At 38.2% G+C, this 25,387-nt stretch overlaps 1 protein-coding gene across 5 annotated transcripts in view; it reads right to left on the reverse strand.

Moving 5' to 3' along the window:
- Window positions 1-25,387, reverse strand: part of UTRN (utrophin) — a 356,530-nt gene that overhangs the window by 164,763 nt on the left and 166,380 nt on the right. The gene's annotated exons all lie outside the window — the stretch shown is intronic.

The raw sequence follows: 25,387 nt of genomic DNA on the forward strand, positions 1-25,387 counted from the left end.
TAGTGCAGTTTCATCCAGAAGAGTTTCTGCATTCCATTCACTTGATGATATGAACCAAATAGGAGGGACAAGCCTGCTACAAGACATTTCCCTCAAGAGATCATTTCTGATTTGAATGGAACTGCTGATAGAGACAGCCACATCCCATTGGCACTGAACAGCAGCTACCAGCTCCAGCACTCTGTCTCACTCCAACTTCCTAGAGTTTTCAAAATCATTCCCTTCTTTCTAAAGTTTCCCTTTAGAAATTTTTCCGATTCTGCTGCTCTGCTGATAAAGCAGGTAAAGTATGAAGTCTTTTGCACAGAATATGAAACTCATTAAACTTCTGTTGCTAAATTAAAATGTTGTACAATCAGAAGAAAAAACTCCACATGCAGCTGAACACTCATTCTTTGCAAATGCAGTACTTGTATACGACTGATTAATTTCCATGTGGAATTTGCAGTACTTGTAAAATTAGCCATTTGAATGCCAGAGTCATTTTTATATAGAGGAAAATGTATTGAGTTAATAATGAATAAAACTGCAGTAATAATAGTTCTTGCTATCTTTATATCTGCCTACATCCCAAATTTGTTCATGGATGTCAACATGCAATCCTCTGGTTTTTTTGCCAGCTGAACAGATGACACTTTACTACAAAAAAAGGGAAACAAAAACAGAGAATGTTGAAAGAGCTCTGGGTTTACTTGCAGAAACTGGCAGTAGCTAAAACAAAAATCTCATCCTACTCCAGTGCAACAAAATGGAGACATTAATTTTTTGGACATATTTTAAAGGCAAAGATTTTACTTGTACACACTTCGAGGGAGATAAATAAAATGCATTCATTCACAGCACAGTACAGTTCCTTTGGACATACAGCACTTGGAATTATTTGGGTAAGAGATAATAGCCTATAATTTATAAGTAGCAGTACCACATGAGGCTGCAAGGTATAAAATACCTGCAATCGGACTAAGGAAGCAGGGTACCACTCAGTTGAATTTTTTTTCTCAAGCACAAATGGCTTGAGAACCATATTCCGTAACAAACAGTATTTGTCAAGACTTGTGCTGATACTCTTAATAAGTGATATAGTTCAAGCAGTTACTACTTTTGAATTTTTGAGTTACCAGAGGTTGTGGCTAAAGGCTGTTTCAGTAACACTGCACAGACAAACTACCTTATTTCCATCCAGCAGCTCCATAAACAACAATCTCATTATCCTCTCAGTTATCTGTGACTATACCATGACTTTTTTTAAATCAATATTGTTCCATCCCTCTAGAATACTTATGAAGTATATATATTTCTCATCAGCTGCTAGGAAAAAATCCTACACTATCCTTCTTTCCTGTCAGCTGCAGCACCTCTTCCTTTCCGACTGTCCCATTTAAATTCAATCTAATCAATATATCTGGCACAAAACAGTTTCTTCCAGTGCTCCAACTAACACAACCATTAAATGTCTCAATTTTCTTTCCAAAGCAATTTCACATGCTGTTTGGAGACTCCCTTCAATCCCCATTCTATGTATTACATCTATTTCCTACATGGCTACCTGGGAAAGATTCCCCTTCCAGCATGCTAAGCTTTCCTACTTACAACTTGTTACTTTCTACTGTTAGCATCACCTATTTTGGTTCTCTTGCTAAGAAAATAATTAAAGGAGTCTGCCAACAATGCACTTGTAACCAAGTGAAGAAACAGACACTGCTTGTTTAGAACACCTGCTTTCTGATCATGTTTTACAATATTTATCACTTGCTTCGATTAAGACTGCAAGTTTTTCAGGTTTTAATTTCTATTTCTGTAAAGTGCTGCTCTTATCATGCACTATAAATGCTACATAATGATTCAAACCATTAATCTTCTGCCAACAGAAAAATGCAACTGGATTAAAGTAGATTAATTTGTTCTAAACATCAGTCTGATTTGGTGGAACATAATATCCAGGGTGGCTGCTGTCTTTCTAGGTTGGTTTGTTTTGTTTTCTCCTTATCCCACAGATTAGCTCCCATAGTAATACTTCGTTTTTTTCCTGTAGAGAATCAACATTTACAAGAACACAATTTTATGATAAATTAGCTTTTTCAGTAAATTAAGCACTACATCTCCAGCAATACTGAACTGTGTCACTTTCCACAGACATATGGCAGAATAAACCAAAATATACAAGGACCTTTTGGTACAGCTACTCAGCATTTTTACATCCCCATGTGCATATTATTCACAAGTGTCTGCATCTACAATGTCATTAACATTCTCGAGCAGAGGAATATTTTTGCAAGTGCCTCTTTCAAAAGCATCATTACAACAACTGATGAAACAACAAAACACCAAACCTCTAAGCTGATTTTGAATCAGGTCATGTTCAAGCTCAAAAAACTGACCAAGTCTCAGCCCACACTGGTGTCAGCATGGAAGGCACCAAAGCACACCAATGTGCCTCTGCTAAATCTCAAGAAAAAGTAAATCAGCAGTAGAATCCACAAGTAGACGTTGCTGCCGCCAGCTTATTACACCTCTTACATCCAACTTCAAGGCAGTCTCCAGTCCTCTCCAGTTTTCTTTTAAACTCCATCACTTTTTGTAAATAACACTTCCAGGCTATTAAGTGACAAACTATCAAAGACTAATTAGGCAGAAAAGGATTTTAATAACCAGCTGGACAGCTTGAGTACTCAATTTTGTAGTTCTCAGGTGTGCTTGAGACACCTTGATGTTGTTTGTCTTTTTTCCAACACAAATCCTAGGTTTACAACCTTGTCTTACAGAGACAGGCACATACAGAACTGTAATCAAATTTTGTATTTACTCGAACTTGTCACCAAGGCCTGAAAGAAGAGATTCCCCAGTAAAATAAGCTCATTGCACTCTGCAGTAATATTTAAGAGTGATGAAAAAATTACACTGCTTATAGCCATTCAAGAGCTCACCTTTATCACATCTCCCAACCACTGAAATCTCAGCACAGCCGACCTCTTGAATAAGGTCATACCACAGACACCTGGCTGGGGAGGCACAAAATGAGTCCCCCTCCCCCCAGGAACAGCAAAACTTGATGCAAGAATCCATAGCACTCACTCACTGCCAGGCAGCTCACTGCTCATTGAAGATTGCTTGAGCCTTCCTGCCTCCTGGTCAGGAACACATATCAGAACAAACATCTGCCTGAGGCTATGGCACAGCAAACTCTTGAGAAGGTACGTCATAAAAGTGAGAGAGACTGTATCAAAGCACCGGGCTAAAGCAGGTTAGAGCGAGGGCCTGGCATGCAAAGTCAATTTCCCCCACATTTAAGATAAATATATGCCCACAAACAGATCTAATCAAAAGCTGCTTTGCCTTTAGGTAAACACAGTAATTTAAAACAGCCATTTTATTTTTGTAAGCGAAATCACATTTTCTTGAAGGGTGCCATGATTTCTTCCATATATCTGCTGCCCAAGAGAGATCAGGACTCTCTGGAGAACATCCTATGCATGTCTGTTGAACTTGAATTTACTGCAGAAACTCTAATATTGTGGTTTGTCAGTGACCTTTTTGTCAGCTGGTCTGTAATGACACAGCAAGAAACTCACTCAGCCTGTACTGAAAGGGAAAATCGCAAGAAAGAGGGTATCTACAACCACTTCACAATCCAGGTCACTGGGATGTTGTGAAAGACAGACAGGATTCTTACACCAGTCTCATCCTCCAAAGCAAGCTGAAGTGACAGTAAAGAATCAAGAAAAACAATGACAAAGGGACTCAGTAAATTGAGGTGCTAACACTAGGTAGCAAGAAGACTCAATTCAGGAGTAGCCTTTTCTAACGCACGAATAAAAGAGGTAAAAAATCCACCTGAATGCTAACAACTCCTCACATCCAGCAACTCTTAGGAGCAGCAATTTCACAGTTAAAATAGTTACTATCCAAATCCAGAATCACGGTTGCAATTAAAAATCTGGGCAGTAGGGAACAGGAAAAACAGATTTGGCAACTCTTCCCTTTCAAAAATGTAATACCACCACATTCAAAGTGACCATCATTTTGAAGACATCTCTGGTACTCAAAATTTCTAGGAAGAGGAAATACACTAAAGCTTTATAAAACTTTAAACAAAAACAAACTCATTGGCTGAGAGGGGCTTTTTTTTTTTTTTTTTTAAAACACTGACATGTAATAGACAAAGTCTAAACGTGAAAAGATGACAAGTTATTCTTACTTCCTTGGAACAGACCAGGACATGTAAACTGATGTAACCTCCTTGCCAACACCACAATCTACTCTGCCTCACAGAGGGAAAGCACTGAATCTAATGCTGCACATTTTGGGTGCCATCACAATACATGTTAGATGCAGCTCTTGCCCTTAATGACTCTCTCTGTGCTTTCCTATCTTAGAATGGACAGCATTTAATTTTGCATGGTGTTTTCAACTTTCAACAACACTATGCAAAAAAGCGTCAAAGATCAAACTTGCTTATCTGACAGCAGGCTACAAACTTTCAATCCCAAGTGAGTGTAATCATCAAGACCTGGCATTTCTGTCAAGGAAGACACAGTGACCACCAGTCGGATGAACTACTGTTTGACTTGAGTCACAGTGACAAAAATATTTCCTGAATAACATCTCTGCATTAAAAATGTAAGTATTGTTTCCTGACGCAATTCTAGAAGATTCTAACTTCAAGATTTTAAACTTTAAAGTCAATAAAGTCATATGCTGCTGAACCTAAGTAACAGGCAAAGAAATCAAATCTTTAGTTTACTGTTTAGTTAGTAATTAAACTTATGATAAAAGCAGGGAGCAATAAAGTTTCCATTGGAAGGTGGCAGATTCTCATCAACATTTTATTAATCCATACTGAGATGGAGCACATTTCCCCCATTCTCTTCCTAAATGTAAGTGTTGTGATTCAAATGATTATTGGACTGGTTTATTAATTTGATTTTCAACACAGGGTCAGCGAAGAAAAAAAGAAAATCTATTATTTTTATTTCCAAGGGTATTCACTTAATAAAGACCTCTAGGCAGAAACTGGTATCTTACACTAAGCTGCCTGCACCCTTTTGCAAAACGAATTTTTAATTTACTCCAAGAATTTACTAAACGAATACATATGTGAACTATAAAGCATGTTTTTAAAATCTTACAAGCATCTTCATCTACTTTAGAGGAGTCTGTGTTTCACAAATTAACTCTTTCCTCCAACAGAATTAGCATGTTTTTCATTTTCCCATGCTCTGCCAGCAAGGAGGTAGAGAAGAAGCTGGGAGGGAAAATGGCCAGGACAGCTCACCTAAACTGGCCAAATGGATATTCCATGCCACAGAGCATCAGGCTCAGTATAGAAACTGGGGGAGTTGGCTGGGAGCCGCCAATCAGTGCTCAGAGATGGACTGCGCATTGGTCAACAGGTGGTGAACAACTGTACTGTCCATCACTTGTGCTTCTTTTTTACTTGTGAGCTTTTTTCCCCATTGCTATTATTTTTATAGTTAGTAGTAATAGTAGTAGTAGTATATTTTATTATCATTACCATTATTATATTTGAGTTTGTTTCAATTATTAAACTGTCCTTATCTTTACTGAAATGTTTGGGTTTTTTTCCTGATTCTCCTCCCCTTCCCACCAGGAGTGGGAGGGAGCGAGTGGCTGCATGATGCTTAGTTGCCAGCTGAGGTTAAACTACAACTCTGCATCATGTAGTGGAATAAACACAATCTCGGGTCTACAGCAATATATTAAAAATTATTTGCTATTAGAATATAAAGAACAAGCAGACAGAAGAATAAAAATTCCCTCTTTTCAATGTATAACACAATCTGAATCTAAATTAAACTGTAGGATAAAATCGTTGCATATTAATGCCCATGACAAGCAAGGGAATCCTTGCTTCAGGAGCCCTTGGACTGTTCTGATCCTCAGATGATCTAAGGACATCCTCAATCAGGTCAGCTTCCAGGCATTAACCTGGTCATCATTAGTAAGTGTCAATCTTGTTTTCTGCTATCTTGCTTCTACCCACACCCAGCCTTCCTGAGCAATACAATTTCACATCTGATATTTCTCATTTAGGTCTCCCACCCACAGATTTTCCTGAATTCAAATGTCGTGAAGAATCAAGCAGACCACAAGATGGAAGGCAACATTAATCAAGACAAACTGTTATTTATAGAATTTTTTATTTTATCTTATTTTTTATTTAATATTGCAGAGACTGTTGCTTTCAAACCTCATAAGTGCAGGAAAAATTGAGAGTACTTAAATACTAAAGCCAGAGTTCAGTGAATCTCCAGAATTGTTTAATCATTGTGTAAAGTTATACCTTGAACAATACAGAATAGAAGGCCTGTAAGAAAGTCAGACATTAGATCATCTTTCTTTGGTTCCTTACCGTTTTACCTCACTAAACTAAGTTTTTTATATTAAGACACATGCTGCATGCCTAGATATTTATTTTTTAAAAATATTAAATTGGCTTAAACTTTAATTATGGACATTTATGGAAATTTTAGGGAAAAACATCTATCAGTAGTCCTTCACCTTAGCATCTCCTTTCATCCAAGATAAGTGTCACTATTACTATTTTATGACTGGGAACAAATTGCCAGAAAATCTAGGACTTCAAGTCTGACTGATCATCAGCTCCAAGTGGGCTGGTAGGTCACCCGCTATGGAATGACTGCTACCTAACTCCTGCTTTTTGCAGATGACCTATCACACATCAAACCCACACAATAGACCAAGGGGTGAGTTACCCCCATTTGGTAAGTCTGAAGATGCTGAATGTCTACAAGAATGATCTTTAAAAAGGAGAAATCTGCTTACATAAACCAGGAGTCATTTTAAAAAGCATGGAAAATTGAGAATCTGGAAGTGCATGTATCAGCAATTCATATCCTTGAAAACCATGTGTGAGTATTTATGTCACACATTGACAGGAATTAAAAAGCTATAGTTCTAAATGAGAAACAGTCATTTTTATACTTAACATGTGAAAAGTTTCCAATATTTAAACACTATCAATACCTTTTTGGGGGGGTGGTTTTGCTTTTGTGATTTTTTTTTTTTTTTGGACAAACAATTTATTCCACAGCAGTGTCACAGCTCTGTGCATTTAATTACCATCTTTCATGGCACAGTAGGGAGGAAAAACCTAACCATCACAGACATTTGGCAACCACTAGGCCAGTCCATCTTCATAAAAAGCTTTGCTTTATTACAGTTAAAATTTATAGAAGTGGCAAAATGGAGACAAAAGTTAGTTTAGATTAATGCTGTTAAGTGGCTTGCTTATTTGTTTGGAAAAGCTTTTCATTTATGGAACACCTCCACCCTAAATTCTGAAACACTTAAGTAATTTATTATTCTTTACAGAAGCTGTAAAAATATAAATCCCTATCCCCAAGGGAGCCAGAATGATTATAAAAAAAGGTAAATTTTATATATCAGATGCTAAACAGTGACCTCCAGTGACACCTCAAACAGAAGTAACCTACATCTTTTTAGATGGCAAACACCCCATGCATTCATTGTAGAGCTTCTTTAAGATAGACATGCTTAAGCCTTGTTTTAATTATTTTTATTTTCAATAAATTCAGACATAATTACGCTATAAATACTGTTATTTCAAAACAGAAAAACAGTAATTAATAATTAATTCTTAGTACATAAACTGAGGAGCTTGAAGTGAGAGGAGGGCTAAATAGTTCTTTAGCTTTCCACAGTAAAATGTTACTGCTGCATGCAGAGCTTTTTGATTATGCATTCACAGACCAAAGTTTTAAAACAATGTCAAGAGAGATCAAAAATTCAGCAAGGCCAATTAATAAGATAGGCAGAAAATGATGACCACCCTAAGTCGGAAAAAGACAGCATTTGTTTCAAGTCTGCAAAATGTCATCATCTGCTGAGAATACAGAAAACACAAATGAGCATTCTATAAAAGGATACATGAATATATGGGAGGAAATGCACAGAAAACAAAACCACAACACCACTGCCTTAAACCTGCTCAGACACTAAGCATACATCCACAGAGACACGAGTCAGGAATACTGACTGAAAGGCTTTGACAGTTTTTCCCATTGGTACCACCTCATGGTTTAAGCCTAAGACTTTAGCAAAGCATGATCAGCGCTCTATGATTAATCACTTGTGTTATCCTGACGCCCAGGAACTCTGAGCCAAGAATATCAACAAGCAGAACACTGCACAAGCACAGGCTGCAGCGAGCAGAGAGATTGAAGGCAGTCTGTAGCCGAAGCTGAAAGTGAACCACAGGCAACTGGAAGACTAAAGAGAGACCGTCAATACAAGTCAGCATCAGAGGCAGCAGTAACTAGCAGCAAGCTTATTTTAGCAGAATAAGCTTTTTTTAGGCATTTTAATCTTTTTATAAAGTTAATACAGGTTGAAAATAAAACCAAAGACCACCCTCCTCTGAGATGCACCAAAAATTGTCTTCCAGCTTGTGAAGCAGAAAACGTATGACAACAGAAAACACCTAACAGAAAGGTATAAGAACAGCAACGCATTTGTAGAGTGTATTTGTGCAGTCAGGTTAATTACTTAAATCTTTTTGATCTTTTTGCTGTTTATTGTTGATAAATATATTATCTATTTATTTTCCCTTGTTTTCACTGCTGGACCTAATTTAGAGCCTGTCCTGGGGTGACATAATGAAGCTGCTTTATTCCTTACCCACCCGCTCATTGCCCAAGGACGCTGTGCCTTTAGGATGGACCCGGGGGCGGGGCCGGAGCCAGGGCCCGAGGGGGCGGTTGAACGGTTCAGCCCAAGGGCTTCAGGCTCCGGGCAGGGCTCGGGAGGGAGCGCGCCGGGAGCGCTGTGCTGCTTTTTGGTCTCCTTTGGGTTCCAGCTAGCTGGGAAAAGGTTCTGTTGGGGTTTTTTCTTGTTCTTTTTTCCCTTTCCTTCCCCTTGCCTCACTGCCTCCCTTCCACCCTCCTTGCCGGTCCAGGGAGTCTGCAGGGTGGCCCCGGCTGGTCCAAGCCCACGTGTCTGTTCCCTCTCCGGGAATTTGTTGTATTTTGAGGGGGTTTTTTTCCCCCCTGTTCTACCCTGTTTTGTTTGTGTGTTAATTAACAGTTTGGTTTTTTTCCACTTTCACTTGCTGTGACCCACTTGTCTTATTGGTGGAGGAAAAGGGGAGGCCCTTTCCTCCTGAAGTTTTGTCTCCAAAACCGAGAAAGAGCCAGTTTCCATTACAGTTAACAAGTTACAAACCAAAGATATATTGCCAACCCCAGAAGAAGCAAGTATTCTGTGCATATGCAAGTATTTTCTGATCTAAAAGCTCTTTAAACTAGTCTTCAATTTTCTTCATTATTACTAGGTTTCTTTATTGAAGTGTCATTTGCCTTGGTTTTTCATATAATAATTTCTTAAACAGCTGCGCATATCAAATTTGTACTGTGTATTCCAGAAAAACCAGGTTATGAGCAACCATGGAGCTTTTCAGAGTTTCTCCAAGCAGACCTAAACAATGATACAGTGCCCTCAAACATTTATCATCTGCTTAAAGAATTTGCTACTTACTACTAAGCCTTTCAGAGTCTTTAAAGGTAAAAATGCACAATTTCATAATCCTTTGTAATTCCCTCCACTTAAACTTTCCATGCATAAAGTGATCAGAAGAGAGGTTTTGTTGTGAGTTTATGCTTCTTTATGCCTGTTTTCCACATACCATTCTGAGTCAACACATGTTCCACGACATGCTCAGTTTCCAACTAGCAAAAAAGTGTTCCAAAAATGCCATCTTTCCCATTGTGAATGTAATTGAGGCAAAATCCCTGCCTACTCTTCAGTGCCAACTGGACACATTATCATTTCAGCAAGATCTACACAGACACCCTTAGGTAACCAACCTTTCTTGGAAGAGTGTTAGGTCGATCTCCTTACTACTAGATATAATTCGTTTCCACATTTACCTTTAGGTACAAAGACACTGTCAAATCCTTGACCTAAGATATACGTGGTCTTTGCTCAAAATATGTCTCTGCTTTCCAGTATGATAAAATCAGTTATTTTTAAACTGGATACTTCAAAAACTGGCAAAAGTGTCATATACACACTAATTCAAGCATTCATGTAATAACACACATGCTGAGGTTTAAGGTTCAGATCAGATTGTTTGCATAGTTATTTCTAGACTCACTTCTATACTGTCCTGTAAAAGTTTGCTTCACTGCCTGCAGATCCACCTTCTTAACAATGCAAAGACAAGCTGTTATTTTTATCAACAACAACAACTAAATTACTATATTATTTTTAAATTAAACATCCTACTAAGGAAATAGTTAATTTGCTTTAAAGAGAGACAAATTCAATAAATGATATCTTAATTCCTGTATTTATAGCAGATTTTTATTCAACCCAGTAACAGGACCACAAAGGGAAGCTATTAAGTAATTATGCTGAGAAGGAAGGAATGTTCAATACTTTCCTCTGCTTCCAATCTCACTAATGAGGAATATTGTGTTTCAGATACACAATGCACACAGATGAAGCAGCAAAAATCTGAGCTTCAACTGGTGAAAAAAGGCCAAAAAGTAGTAAGTGTGGCTTTCTCAAATTATGCATAACTTATTAAATCTGCCAAATAATACTTAAATAATAGGCTGTTAGTGTCTAAGAGCTATTAGCATTTATCTCTGAGCACCAACAGAAGATGGCAGAAAAATGCAGATATAACTCTTTTTAAATTAGGGATTAAAGAAGGAGCTAAGGAATTTACTCGACATAAGCTTTACTTCAACTCCCATGAAAAAAAATAGCATGCACATCATACATCATGTCAGGCTAACTTAATATCCTTCAGTGACAGGATAACAAACCTTGGTAATATGGGAGTGGTAGTAAGTGTCATTTACCTTGACTTCACTAGTTGTCAAAAACCTGACAGGACAGTCCCAGGTGCAAGCATACCTAGCTGAAAAACTGTATTTAGTAGTCAACATATCACTATCAAGGTACTTATGAAGAGAAATTGCACGAGGACTTGTCCTGTGGCCAGTACTTTGCAATACTTTCATTAACAACAGGATAGCAGAAAAAAGTAATCTTTCTGATTTTCACAAAGAAAACTAAGACAGGAGCAGCTACAAAGATGCCGGGGGGGAAAAAAGGTAAGAATTAGAAACAGAGCTTGGCAATTTTGAGAACTGTTCTAGGGGGAAAAAAAAAAAAAAAAAAAAAAAAAAAAAGGTGGCATACCTCTAAGACAAATATCCTGTGGGGTAATTGAGTAACAAATCAAATTGCAAATGGCATGTGAAAAGGGATGACTGAGAGGATTGCATTGCAAAGACAGGTCTGGGTACTCAATCCCTGGAGTCCTCCAACAAGGCAAATCAGAAAGGTGTGGGAGACCAATATCACCTTCCATTCTGCTCAGCTCTAGCAAGGTCTGAGCAGACAAATTGCACCAAGTTTTGGGCATAGAGCTTCATGAAAAAGTTAAAGGAACTGCAAATTATCCAAAGAGTAAATGATAGTTTATCTAAGAAAAAATGAGAAAGAAGAAAGCACAATAGTCTTTTGATATATATTGAAATATGTGCAAACTACCATGGGAATACATTCTTGAAAATTCAGTTTTGTTGTGAGTTGAAGGACCTTATAATATACTTCTTTCAATTATAAGGAATAAAATTTAATTTACATATCAAATACCAACAAAATGATTTAATAGCTTGAAAAAGGTGACTCAATTTGTCTTAAAAAGAGCAGTAAAAAACTTTCTTAAACAGACCAAATATTCTTGAGTAACATAGGAAGAGATGATCTCAGCACTGAGCTAAGACTAGGTGACAAGCAAGTCTCTGTGCCTTTATCTGCACTATTTCTTACCATTCACATTATTTCTTTATGTACTAGAAACATGAATATAATGTCACCTCAAATGCCTACTTGATCCTTCTGTACTGAATTCTTATGTACATCTCTGAATTCCCCAAATACAAGGGAAGTATCTTCAAATACACAAGAAGTATCTCCCAGAATCATTCACTTATTTGAAACCTACAATCTGTCCATCTCCGGTGCTATCTACAGCATCACACAACCCTTGTATACACACATAGCTCGTCTTTCCACGTGAAAGACGGAAAATTTGGGGGCTCTACCTCAACAAAAAATATTTTTGACACATTAACAATTCAAAAGGAAATGCTGGGGCAGAACCACAAGCACCCAATTTATACCTCTCTCTAATCTCCAGAAGCAAATTTAGCACATATTTGCCTATCATCAGGAACAGATGTTCTTAGGAAGGTTCCTTGCTAAACTCTATTTGCAATTTCAAAGGCTCTTTCGGGTGTAGTCATATCATATACCTCCACAGCAGTGTGTCTCTCATTTTAAATCAAATCAGTTTTATCACTCAGGCTGAATGAATCTATAAAAATACCATGACAGACAAGACAGGATAAGGGAGCAGCTTTCCTTTCTGTGCACAGCTTCACTGCGATCACACAGGCACAGTGCAATTTAATACTTTCTCTACAGTCTCACCCTAAAAGAACTCACATATCATTGGTGCCACAGGAAAACCTTTTGCAATATTCACTTTTCCAAATCTCAGAACAATTACAAGTGAAACCAGATGGCAGTAGCAGATACAACAAGTGGACAAAATGTAGGATAACACTACTTTGAAGCCATAGCCTTTCTTCATTAAAAAAATCAGAAATAGGTTTCTCCAAAACACACAGCAACAAAATGTTTCATTCTACTTTATGTTTACAATTACATCTCCACCTACATTGCATCAACTGGGAAAAGGCTCATAGAGAAGAGGAAAGAGGGCTTCCTCCTCCCTCAAGAAGTGAACACCAAGCATTTGTGCTGCCTCCCGCAGAGTAATCAGTAGGCGGTGTTTCAATGCACTGACTTTTAACTGACAGGTGACCATTTTGCAGACCTTCACAAAAATGAAAAGGTGGGGAAGAGGGAGTAATCATTTTCCTCTGGAGCATGTCTGAAAACTAATGTCAAATGATCATGCAAAGGAAGTTGCCACAACCAGCTACAGTAGCAGGGGAAATCAGCAAACAGAATTCCTATGGCTGTGATCAAATTATAAAGAATAAAATTAGCCACAAAATATCAAAAAAAAGAGCACTTTATTTACTTTCCTTTGTTCTTCCTTTCTTCCACTAAGAAAAATTTTACAAAAAGAAAGCCACAGGCAGTGATGGCCTTTGCATCTGCATAGATTTACAGCACAAGAGCGAACAAAAAGAAGGTGTACTTTCTTTTATCTCTTAGTACTTTGTGCAAAACCTGACAGTCTTGCTGCTTGAAGGAGTCAAATCACAGAAATATTGCAAAGTCTGAGAAGGGGCTGTATCAGAAGCAAGAAGCATTCATTTTCTGTTGGTGAAACTTTTAGGGGTCTGGGAAGGGGAGAAAGGTTAAAAAAAATCAACGCAAGTGTCAGCATTTGACTAGGGATCATAGCTCATTTGCTTCCTGTACTGAGAAATTCTCCAGAGCAGTTACTTCATGTCACCCAGTCTCTCACTCTTGCCCTGCAGCAACAGGAATTTATTCTATTTTCACTTCAGAGTATCTACTAAGACGTTGCATCAAAAGAACAAACCAGACAGTGCTCCAACAACTGGGGAGATGGGTGTTTTCTGTAGCTCAGTGCCCAGTTGTGCTATTTTATGCCTTTTTCTCTTTCCAACAGGTTCATTTACTCTGGCCACCTTGCCTGTAAAAGTTCCAGGCTCCCTTACAAACTGAAGCCACAATACTCCAAGTACAGTAAGGACTGACTGCCAGCTCTCCGTTTCAGTGTGTTGACACTGACTTCAAAAACCACCCCAGTAAATCACCATTAGGTGAAACAACAAGACCACAAAATTCATACCATCATTATAAACTGTAAGCCAGCTGTTTCTCTTTCTAAAGTGTCTTTAATCTCATTTTATTTTTCCCTAAGTCACTACACAAATGCCACTGCTAAAGACTTATCTCTTGCAAAGATGCTGGGATAATACCAAAACAGTCATAAAATCTAAACATATTTTATAATCAAATTTAACAATGCTAAACAAGACAAATTATTATACTTAGCTTTATGCCCTGGCTTTCTAAGATGATCTAAATCACAGTTCCCATTCAACATGTCCTATGCAATTGGACTAAAGCCTAAAAAAGAAATAGTGTAGAGCCTTCCTACACCTTCTCATTTCTATTTTAAAATTTATTGCATGCTGTTCTACATCTGCCATTCAGAGAGTATCAAAACAACCACCAGTTAAGTTTCATTTCCCTTGATTTCCTGCAAGAAAAAAATAGATATATCCTATGCATATATGGTTTCTTTGTCCTTGATTCAAGAATTCTATAGGTTGTTTATACATAGACTGACACGACTTCTAGCAGCACTCACCTGGCACAAGAAACTTCCAGTAAGCATGCTGACAGCCAAGTTAACAAAATATGCAAAAGTAACACCACTAGATGGCTTAAATTCTTCTCCCTTGCAGCTGTTAATATTTTGCTCAGCCTGTAATGCCTCTCTTTTTCTAAAATCATGTTCATTACATTTCAACACAACCAACCTGAACCTCCAGGGACCATACACCTTCTCGACAATGTACAGGACCTCAGCAATATTAAAGCCTCTATTTGCTCATTAACAAAATCTTCATTGTCTCCTCAAATTTTGATTTGGAACATTGAGTTTTAAAGATTAACATACTTAGCCCAGCGTATCATACAGTCTTGGACAAAAGCATAACCTTGGCTTATTTCTAAGTTCAATATCCAGCAGGATTTGGACAAACTGGAAATGTGGGACCACAAAGAACCTTATAAAGATCAAAAAGTCCAAGTGTAAGGTGCTGCACCTGGGTCAGGGCAATCCAAGACATGAATACAGACTGAGAGAAGAACTGATTGAGACCAGCCCTGTGGAGCCTGGGGGCCCTGGCAGGTGAAAAGCTGGACATGACCTGGCAGTGTGAGCTTACAGCCCCCCCGAAGGCCAATGACATCCTGGGCTGCATCGAAAGAGGTGTGGCCAGTGGGTCAAGGGAGGATCCTCCCTCTCTTCTCTGCCCTCATGAAACTCCACCTGGAGTTCTGAATTCCGGTCTGGAGTCCTCAGCACACAAACCTGTTAGAGTAGGTCCAGAGGAGGAACACAAAGACAATCAGGGGGCTGGAGCACCTCTCCTTTGAAGACAGACTAAGAAACTGGGGTTGTTCAGCCTGGAGAATACTCCAGGGAAAGCTCATTGCAGCCTTCCAATAATTAAAGGAGGCTTACAAAAAAGAGGGAAAGTGACATTTTACATGGGCAGATAGTGATAGAACAAGGGAAAATGGTTTTAAAGTGAAAGAGGAGATAGATTGGTTTTTAAGAAAAAAATTCTTCATTATGAGGGTGGTGAGGCACTGGAACAGGCTACCCAGAGATGTTGCAGATGCCCCATCCCTGAAAATGGTGACGGCCAGGCTGGATGGTGCTTTGAGCAGCCTGGTCTAGTGGAAGGTGTCCCTGCCCATAGCAAGTGGGGGTGGAACTAGATGATCTTTAAGGTCCCTTCCAATCCAGGCCATTCTGTGATTCTGTGATATCTACACATTAGCTATCTTTCCTTTGGTTTTCATATTTTCTCTTCTTTACTTGTTACTCCACACAATTGTTCTTTCATGTTTCTTCTTACAAAGATTACCTGTTAACCTAAATTCAAAGGTTCATTATAAATGCATGGAAAAAATGCACTGCTCTTCAGCCACACAGGATCATTCCACTGAAACTCACCATTACTGTCTGCAGATTGGTGTACCAATGACTATTTGTGCTCCCAAACGAGTATCATCTTCTATGCCACAGGAACAAGTGAGTAGCTTTAGACAACCTCAACTGGTTGTCATTTTACACAAGCAGGCAATAGGAGCTACTCTCCTATTGCAGTCACTTACCAGCAATGTCAAAATAAAACCATGTTGCAAGATCTAGCAATGCTATTCCCACTGACACTTTTCCTTCACTGAATTGACCTTAATCCATAGCTGAAAACTTTTATCTGGTACCGTCAATTTATGAGGCTGACTTAGACAAAGAAAAGCACTCCTGAAGTACAGAAAGCTAGGCTATATTTTAGACTGTCATTGAGTGGTAGTCTAAATAGGAGGTTTTTCCAGTGGATAAAGCCTGCCATAGTCCTTAGAATCGAATCACAACTTTCAAAGATTTCTCCACAATCACAAAATCCATGGGCTACTTTGGGGTTGTTCTGCACTCTTTTCCAATTAAAACAATAGTTGACACCATAATTAAAAGGCAACCTTATTTCCAATGCTTTTTGAAAGAACATCCCTCACCTTCAATCCCCCATTTCAGTCACAACCAAACACTTGCAAAATGTGTATTCAGGTTCTGCTGGCAGAGTGATAGTTTCTCCCTATGAAGCAGATCATTACCACACCTCTGCAACTGAAAAAAAGGAGAGGAAATACACTTGCTTTCATCTGAAATGAAACTGCTGTGCTCTCTTCATCCCATGGAGTCTGAGATGCAATGATAAATTTCAAGATTTCAGGTAATAGTAAGACAAACTCAGACATCTGGTAAAAAGAAAGTTTAGACAAAATAAATATTAAACAAAACTCTAGCCTAGTACAAAAATTCTAGAATCCAAATGTTTTCTAAATCTAAGTAATTGTAACTAAGCCTATGTAAGTGCCTTATCACATCAGCTCGCAAAGAGACAATGCCCGTGGAAGGTCATGTCCAGTTCCAAATTCTTCAACTAAACCTCCTTAATTATCTCCCTTATTTTCATTTAGAAGCACCCTTAATATAGAGGAAACAATGTTATAAGGGATGAAAGTCTTCCACAATTGGGCTAAATTATCTGCTTACAGATAACAGCTGAATCGTTTAAGACTATTCTTCTTACTGAGAGCTATGGGAAGAAATTGAGTTAATTTATCATTACACTGCTGGGCTACATGAAGTGAAAGATAATGGCCTATAAAGTGATACATAGCTATTTCACTGAAATAGCTGAGGGACTGCTTTTTGCTCCTGATGCAAACACATGGCAAAGAAGTGAAATTTCATTGACAGGCTTCTCTCTTTTCTTTCTGGATCCATTTCCCCCCTCTTCCAAAAGAGGAAACTGTCATGTTTACTAGTAAAGAAAAAAGTGGGAAAAGGAGATTTTGTGCAATCTGTAACTTTTATTATGCTTCCATCCTTCTCAGAGGTGCCCAAGAATCCCCAATATTGAGTAACTTTAATTTAAACTCTGAAATTTAAAGTTTAATTTCAGTAACAGAAAGAGGAGAAAGACATTTGTTTCAACTAGCTTGCTGTGTTGGAACTCGTAGCAAAAGAATACTTCTCTTTGTAGCAAAGAAAATGAGAGAATAATAACCAAGAGACTTCCAGTATGTGATATGGAACATCCAAAATTGAACATGAAGGGTGAGTGATTATTTCAGGATTAATAATGCATCCCCTCTTAAAAGAAAGAGAAAGTAGGAAAGCAAAAAGCATAGTTCACAAACTGAGTCCAAATATGGCAGGTGACAGAAAGCAGCGACCTCAGATGACTGTTCTAGGACCATATCCCAAAACCCAACACAATTAGCACTAATTGATCAGCAGTCTCAGCAGAAATGCCAAGAATTGAGCAAGCATTGAAAACCAAAGTCTCCACCTCTCCCCAGAAAGGATGCTTTCTCCAGGTCAGAAATTTGGAACACCAGTGCAGAAAACCCACCACTTTTCCTATTAGCACAACACTGTGCCCATAAATACAGGGCTCATCAGCAACTGAGGAGCATCTACAGATTCATAGAATCATTAACATGGGAAAAGACCTCTAAGATCTTCAATTCCAATCATTCACCCAGCACTGCCAAGTCCAGCACTAAACCATGCCCTACACAACCAATCTACACATTTTTTTCAACACTTCCAGGAACTCTAATTCCACCACTTTTCCGGGCAGCTTGTTCCAATGCCTGACAACCCTTTCAGTAAAGAATTTTTTCCTAATATCCAGTCTAAACCTCCCCTAGTACAACTTGAGTTGAGCAGCATTTCAATTTGTTACTTCACTTGCAGCACCTACCATGTTTACCATATACCATAAACCATCAGTAAATATAATTACGACTATGAAGAATTTCTTTCTGTAGCACAACACAGGATTTCAAGTATCAAAAAACACTCCTGACATCTTATACCCACATTCAATTATGCAACTATGCAAGGCTGAGCAAGTTACTTTTGCTTTGTAGTAAAATCCTTTGCACCAAAGCATATCAAGAGTGGCCACAGCATGAAAATATCACAGGGCAGCCAGAACACAACACAAGTCTGCAAGCAGTGGACATGAAATAGAAAACTCTCAGGGCAACTTTGGAACATATCTCTTACAGTTTGTCCTGATTAAAAACAGAGGGGAAGGGAAAAAGGAGGACAGAACTGTTCCAGAGTTCCTGATGACTAACAGTGACAGGACATATTCAAACAGCATTATTTTCCCAGCTACCTAGTGAGTGCAGGATTTTTTAAAAATAAGCTCAAATGATCTGTCTGAAGAAGACAAGAAAAAACTGCCAGTTCTCTAGACACAAGCTGGTGAAGCACTATGCTGTTCTAGCCAACTACTGTTTCATGACTTCATGAATTTGGGCAGGGTAATTAAGCTCTAAGGGAAAGAAGGGGGAAAAATTGCTTCCTGAAAAATAGCAGCAATCAAAAAGCACTGTGGCAAAACACTGTGGCAAGAGGCTCTCATATCAAATATTGATTCAGCTCCCGTGAACATGTGAAGTTCATGGAAGTCAAGTTTCCCATTAATGCTACATTCATGCTTTAATAGAACTACCTCATATTTTAGATTCATTTTTGCTGCAAGAGCAAAATAGTTTCAGCTTAAAAATCAAACTTGCCTTTAAATAAATGTAAGAGGATTCTAAAAGCATGTCCTGAAGTATTTCTCTCATCTCCTCTCTCCTTTCCTCCTTTCCACATTACTACTGAACTGCTATTTAAAAAAAAAAAACCAGCTATATCCTAGAACCTATCTTAACTTCTGTTAAGCTGCATTTTGCTTGCAAATAGGAATGACTTATGCAGCACTTAAGAATACTGAAATTCTGAAGCTTTTTGTCCTCTCCCATTTTGTTTTTCCTTGTTCTTTCACCTTAAAGAAACAATTCTATTTCTAGAGAAGCCGCCTGATACATAGAGGCCTAGAGACCACACGGGTTTACAATAATATACCCATTTATTATACCGTTTTATTTGGCACTGATCCTAATTAGACAAATGGCAAAACAAAGTGGTCACATTTAGATCAGCCCCATCACTCAAGATGTGCAAAACCTGTCTGTCTTCTGCTTTAGTTCTGAAAACATTATCTGAAAATGCAAAAGTGGGGGGCAGATTAGATGACAGTTTTGTGCTATATTAAAATGCCTTCTACTCCTAGGCACGTAATTCAGATATGCACCAAATGCCTGACTGTACTGCATTACCACCATTGAGATTAGACTAGAGCTAAGGGGTTTGCAAATGAATACATGCTGTGGCTGTACAGCACACTCATAGCAGGCCCAGATTTAGATCAAAATTCAGCAGAGTAGTAAGAATTTTTCACATGGGGTAAAACTGTGAAGCTCCTTTTCATAGGAAGTGAGCAACCCACGGCTGAAAACTGCTGCACTATCATTTTGACTATTTTAGTCTTCACTTATAAGCTAATAGGGCACTAGCACAGAGAATCATAGAAAATCACAAGTCGGAAGACCTCTGGAGGTCAAACCTCCTGCCAATTCCAGGAACCAATTTCAAAGCTGGGTCTGCTGCTAAGGTCCTTATCCACTACAACTGTTACTGCCAGAGATGGAAATGTAACAGCCTCTTTCCTTGGGCAACCCACTCCAGTGCTCAGGTACACGTCCTGTGCAGAACTGTTGCCCTTACAACCAACTCCCTTGCTGCAGCTTATTCCCACTGCCTCTTTTCCTTCCACAGGGCCCCTCCAAGAAGAGCCTGGCTCCATCTTTTATAGTGACAACTCACCAGGTATGCAGTGACAGCAGATGGGAATCCCTGGAGCCTGCTCTCCAAATTAAGTGAAGTCGGCTCCCCTGCTGCTCTACTCCTACATCATGTAGGAGCAATGCACCTCCAAGCACTGCACTCTCCCCAGTCTCTCACTGTTTGTCAAACTGGGCGCCTGAAACCAACTGTGGTATTCCAGACATGACCTCACGAGTGTTAAATAGAAAAACATAAACACTTCATCCTGTCTGGCTACGCTCCTTCTCACACTTGTACCAATGCATTGGATTACTCCTTCAGGTGCGAGAATTGGCACTGGGTTTTTGTGGGGCTTTTTTTAAAAATTCATGGGGTTCCTGTCAGTCCATCCCTCCCACTTGGGGCCCCAAGGAATGGGAACAGAACATTGTATCATTTACAAACCTGCTGAGGGTGCACTCCATCCCACTCTGGATTCATAACAATGCTAAACAGTATTAGTCTCTGTTCCATCCCTTGAGGAACATAAATGGTCCAGACAGTTGTCTTCCCACCTTTTGGCTCATCTATCTTGTCCACGTATCCCTGATTTGGCTGTGACAGACCGCATACAAAGTCTTTCTAAAACCATGATCAGGGAACAGTACTGCTTTGCCTTGATCCAGAGACACAGCAACAACTTTCTCACAGAAAGCAAACAGCTTGGGCACCTTTCTCAAAATCCATGATGGCTCTTCACAATTGCCATCTTGTCTTTTATGCTTGGGGGCCCTATTACAGTGTTTTCTTTAAGGACTGAGGACACAGGAGTCCTTGGGGAAAGACACTTAGCAAGCTCCTAAATCTCACTATCAAAAGGTCTTCCCAGTAACTTTACCTACAAGCTTCTCTTTGAAATTCTGCTCATTCTTTTACACTCCAATGACAACCAGAATCCACACCTGTCTTCATGAATCAACTTACACTATCGTAGGAAGACCACAGGAATTCTCAGGATCTCATATCTCTCTGACCTATCAAAACATAAAAATATCCCTCCAATATCCCACTGATATTTTTTATTAGATCCCTCCAAAAGACCAAAGGAAATCAATCAGTAAATAACATGCTAACAGTTAACAACATCTTGCCTACACCCCAAACAAAGCCCCTAATGGTGGTTGTCCATCACTGATAGAGTGTATATAAAGGTGCAATTTGATACCAATGGAGAACTGAATTCCATTAGTCATTACAGTTCCAAATGGAATTTAATTTCTTGTCCATATTTCTAGTTTTCATATCTTTTGACTCACTGGATAGTAATTTCCAGCCTTCATCTACCTCATTTTTTTAAAGCTATTAAAAATTTTCTCCCTTCAGCCTTCCATTGCTTCTCTAGCTGCTGTGATCATTCTATAATAAAGGCCAGAAGCAAATCAACTGTCACCTCCCAAGACTACCAGATGCCTATCATTTTAAGTATTCTCCACAAGTTTTCAGCTTTACAATTTTTAATCCAAACCCACAAAGAAATTATGTCCATCTCTCTCATTTTAAATGACCATTGACTGACATGCACTCCCAGCCTATTCATGCTCCTTCAAATAAGGCTTATCTTCTCTGTCACTAAACACCATCAAGGTACCACGTTGCCCTTGATTAGCTGTACGTTAGCCCTGTTCTGTTTACAAAACACCCAAGTCACATTTCATCCGAGCCCTGTGCATACACTCTTCAAGAAATCACACCAAAAATCACTTCTTCTACAATCATTCCCAACACAGCCAAGCTGTGGGGTATTTGGAGGTGGGCTGGTTACCAGTCAAGTTGTTTTCTAAAATGGTAAATCCTAAACTCCTGAGAGGCTGATCACCAGATATTATTTACTAAATCTCCTTTTTCAAAATAGTGATTTTGTTTTCACCAGTTCACTTCTAGCCTCATTGTACTTTAGTAGATAATAGTCATCATTATCCAAGGCTCCCTTAATTCTGGCCTCCTCCCTTCTATAAGGCTTTTTTGTAAAACTAAATCTAATTAGAATGTCCTTTATACAACTAGAACCGTATCAAGCAGTCTGGACGTAACTTTCTCATCTAAAAAAAGAAACTGTCTGCATAATTTAGCAATGCTTTTGACGACACTGCTTCATTTTTCAATCAACAACCTTCTTAATACAATATCCTACTTCAGAACATGTTTCCAAAATTAACTTTTGTTCTCACTTCTGCTGTCCAATGAATGTACTACATTGCTGCTCCTTCTCATCCACACTTGGTTATCTGCATTATATACCTGACTATGTCAAGTGCCAATGATTTATTTTCTAAATCAATTCAAAGTCATGTAAGCATTAAAAAACTTATCTTTGTTGAATTCATTTGAACCAGGATTAACCTACACATTTCTCAACACAGCCTTCCAGGCTTGTTTTTGCCCTGTCCCCATGACCTTCACATTTTTTTCAAAATTTCACAGGAACAGAGCCTTTGCTGCTACTCTCAAAATTCAACAGAATGTAAATGTCTTTTGGAATGCATCACCAGTATCACAGCAAAAAAAGGATTTTGGCTGACCGTAGCATTCGCTGTGCTTTTAAATTCCTGCAGTTTTATAAATTTAACACTAGCTATTAAAAAAAACAGCATAAAATGAGAGGATTACATTTTAAGTTATGTATTCTTAAGAAAAAAAAGAACCACGCAATGTGTTTCTGATGTTGCATAGGTGAGGAAGTCAGGAGCTCACCTAAGTTACCACACAAAGACTCATGTTGGATCAGGTTTGAGACTTGAGTATTTTATATGAAGAGTTGAGTATTTCTTTATTTTTAAATCAGGTTCTTCTCAAGAATTTCTCAAAAAAGTGAGAGGCAAAAATGAGGAAATACCCTCTCAGCAACTAGGTATGTTTCTCAGCCTGTTTTCCAGTGGATGAATTCTCCAGTCTCTGAACTAGCAATGTGAACTAGCTAGCAATGTGTTTCAAAAATACCACAGTCAAATTCCATATGCAGGATACATATTTCAAGGTAATCATTTATCTGTCTGCCAGAGATGCACTATTCTTTACCTTCTGTTAGGGAACTTAAAGAAAGTTTCACAATTTTGTAGTTTATTTTTGTAAGTAATGTTGTAGCTCTGGTCTCTCAGAAAAGATCGATCAATTTGTACCTTAAAATTATTTTTTCTGTTATAAATTCATTCTAGTCTGAGCTAGTTGAATATAACTAATAAAAGTCTTTCTTTAAGGATCATATTAGCAAGAACACAGCAGATGACAGCCCCTACAACAGTTTTCTGATTGTTCATTAATCAGCATCAAAGTCTTACACAAGAGTTTTGAAACAAAGCTGCTAAGAACAATAAAGCAAAACGTCTTACATACTGACAACACAATGCCAAGTGCAGACATTTTGCCCTGGTATGCCACTAATTTCAGGATAAAAATCAAACAGCAACAAGTGGAAAGGTCTATATGGCAAAACTCACCTTGGTATGAAGGAATTAGTGAAAGAAAAAACAGCAACAGAAGAAATATCCTAAACTTTGGATTTCATGTTTTTTCAGCCGCACTGCAGTATGTCAGCAAAGTGTTTATTTTTCTTTCTTCTTTAAAGAAATTTGCAAAATGTGGACTATTAATTCTGAGTGCTACTATTATATGAGGCTGTTAGAAGGAACAATTATGCATTTCCCCAGTACTGTTCAATAATAAAGCCTTACTTCTTTCATAAACAGTGCAGTTTAAAACAAACACTAAACTTCAAGAATTTATCTTACATATTTCATTGGCCCTCTGTTACACTTCAGGGGACACTTCACATGAAACATTTAGATCTAGTTCATGAAGTATGGACCCTGGATACAATGCAATAATTCATACACTTCATAGTAAACAGCTTCTCTTCTGCAGATCTGAACTATATCAGTGTATCCACAGAGTGCACAAGACATACAAACATCTGACATTCCAAAGACAGGAGTACACAGGGCACTACAAGAAATCTTTCCTGACATGCTGTCATGGTTGCTTTTAGTAATTTCCATACATTTTCTCATCTAAGCATTAACATTTCCATCACCAGACTTCCATCTATCATTGCCTTACATTGACACCTGCTGGAAGTGACTGGAATCGTAAACCATTTCGTTTTTTCCCCCCTCAATTAGTGTCTGATTTAACTGTACAAGAAGACCAACAATCCTACTTTCAGTAAACTAAGCACAGACATCTGAAAAAATAAGCCACATGACTTTTTAACAAGCAAAAATCATACAATGTGTAATTTTAAGCAATGTGTAATTCCCAAGGCTATCAGTGCATGGGTTCTCAATCAGAAAATGTATTTTAAGAACGGCTTTTTAGAAGATTTTTTCACTACCCCTTGGGTAGATTTAAACTCAGCAAATTAAGTACGCAACCATTTACTGGGCTCTCAGGCTAATTAGTAAATAATTATTACTGTAAGAGTCACTAAATAGCAGCTTGACAAACATTTTACAAACAAGTTTATTCAAAAAAAGTGACTAAACAAGGCAATTATAGCCCATATCTTTAGATTAATGAAAAAAAAAATCTGCTTTATTCACAAAAGCAAACAGACTTTTTAATGACAACTGATAGACAAGAACAACTGAGGAATGTTTGTTAAAATAGCTAGTATGTACACAAACTACTGTCTCTCATTCTTCATAATGAAGATGCATCTATTAGTACAGCTTGGTAAACTGAAGCACACTGAACAGCCATTTGACGGCAATGCTTTTCCCCATATGCCAGAACTTCATCTACAAGCTTCACATCCTGAATGATACTTTTCCCTTACTTTCAAACCCTACTCTAAGGATGGGATCTCTCTCACTTGATGTGACTTTTTATATTCCTCATAACAGAAAGCACATTTCAGATTGAAACAAGTAGGACAAGTTAAGGTGGCTTTGCTTTATCATCAGAACAAGACTTTGGTTCTCACACACCTTGTATGAAAAACACAGACATATTTTCATCAAAAAGCAGACAGTTTTAAAGCATCATAAGCAGCAAGAAGAGAAAAACAATTTCAAAGGCAGCCAAATAGAATTTATGTAAGGTTATGTCAGTATATATACAGCTGAAGACCTACACAAGGTCTTTTTTTTATAATTTTATAATTTTGCAACATTTCAAGACAGAATCATTGTATTAAAAGTTTAGTAATACCTCACCACCTCACCAGGGCATCACACTGCAGCAGTATTAACTCACGGACTTTACAAATCAGTTTTAAATTTATTAATTTTATTCACTTATTTTAATCTGGTGAGTGATCAAACTACTTTTAAAAGTGAATTTTACTAGGTATCCTAGACTATCACCATAGTCTTAAGGTTCAGAACTACA

Source organism: Corvus cornix, chromosome 3 (assembly GCF_000738735.6).
Source record: "Corvus cornix cornix isolate S_Up_H32 chromosome 3, ASM73873v5, whole genome shotgun sequence".
In the NCBI taxonomy this organism is placed as follows: Eukaryota; Metazoa; Chordata; class Aves; order Passeriformes; family Corvidae; genus Corvus; species Corvus cornix.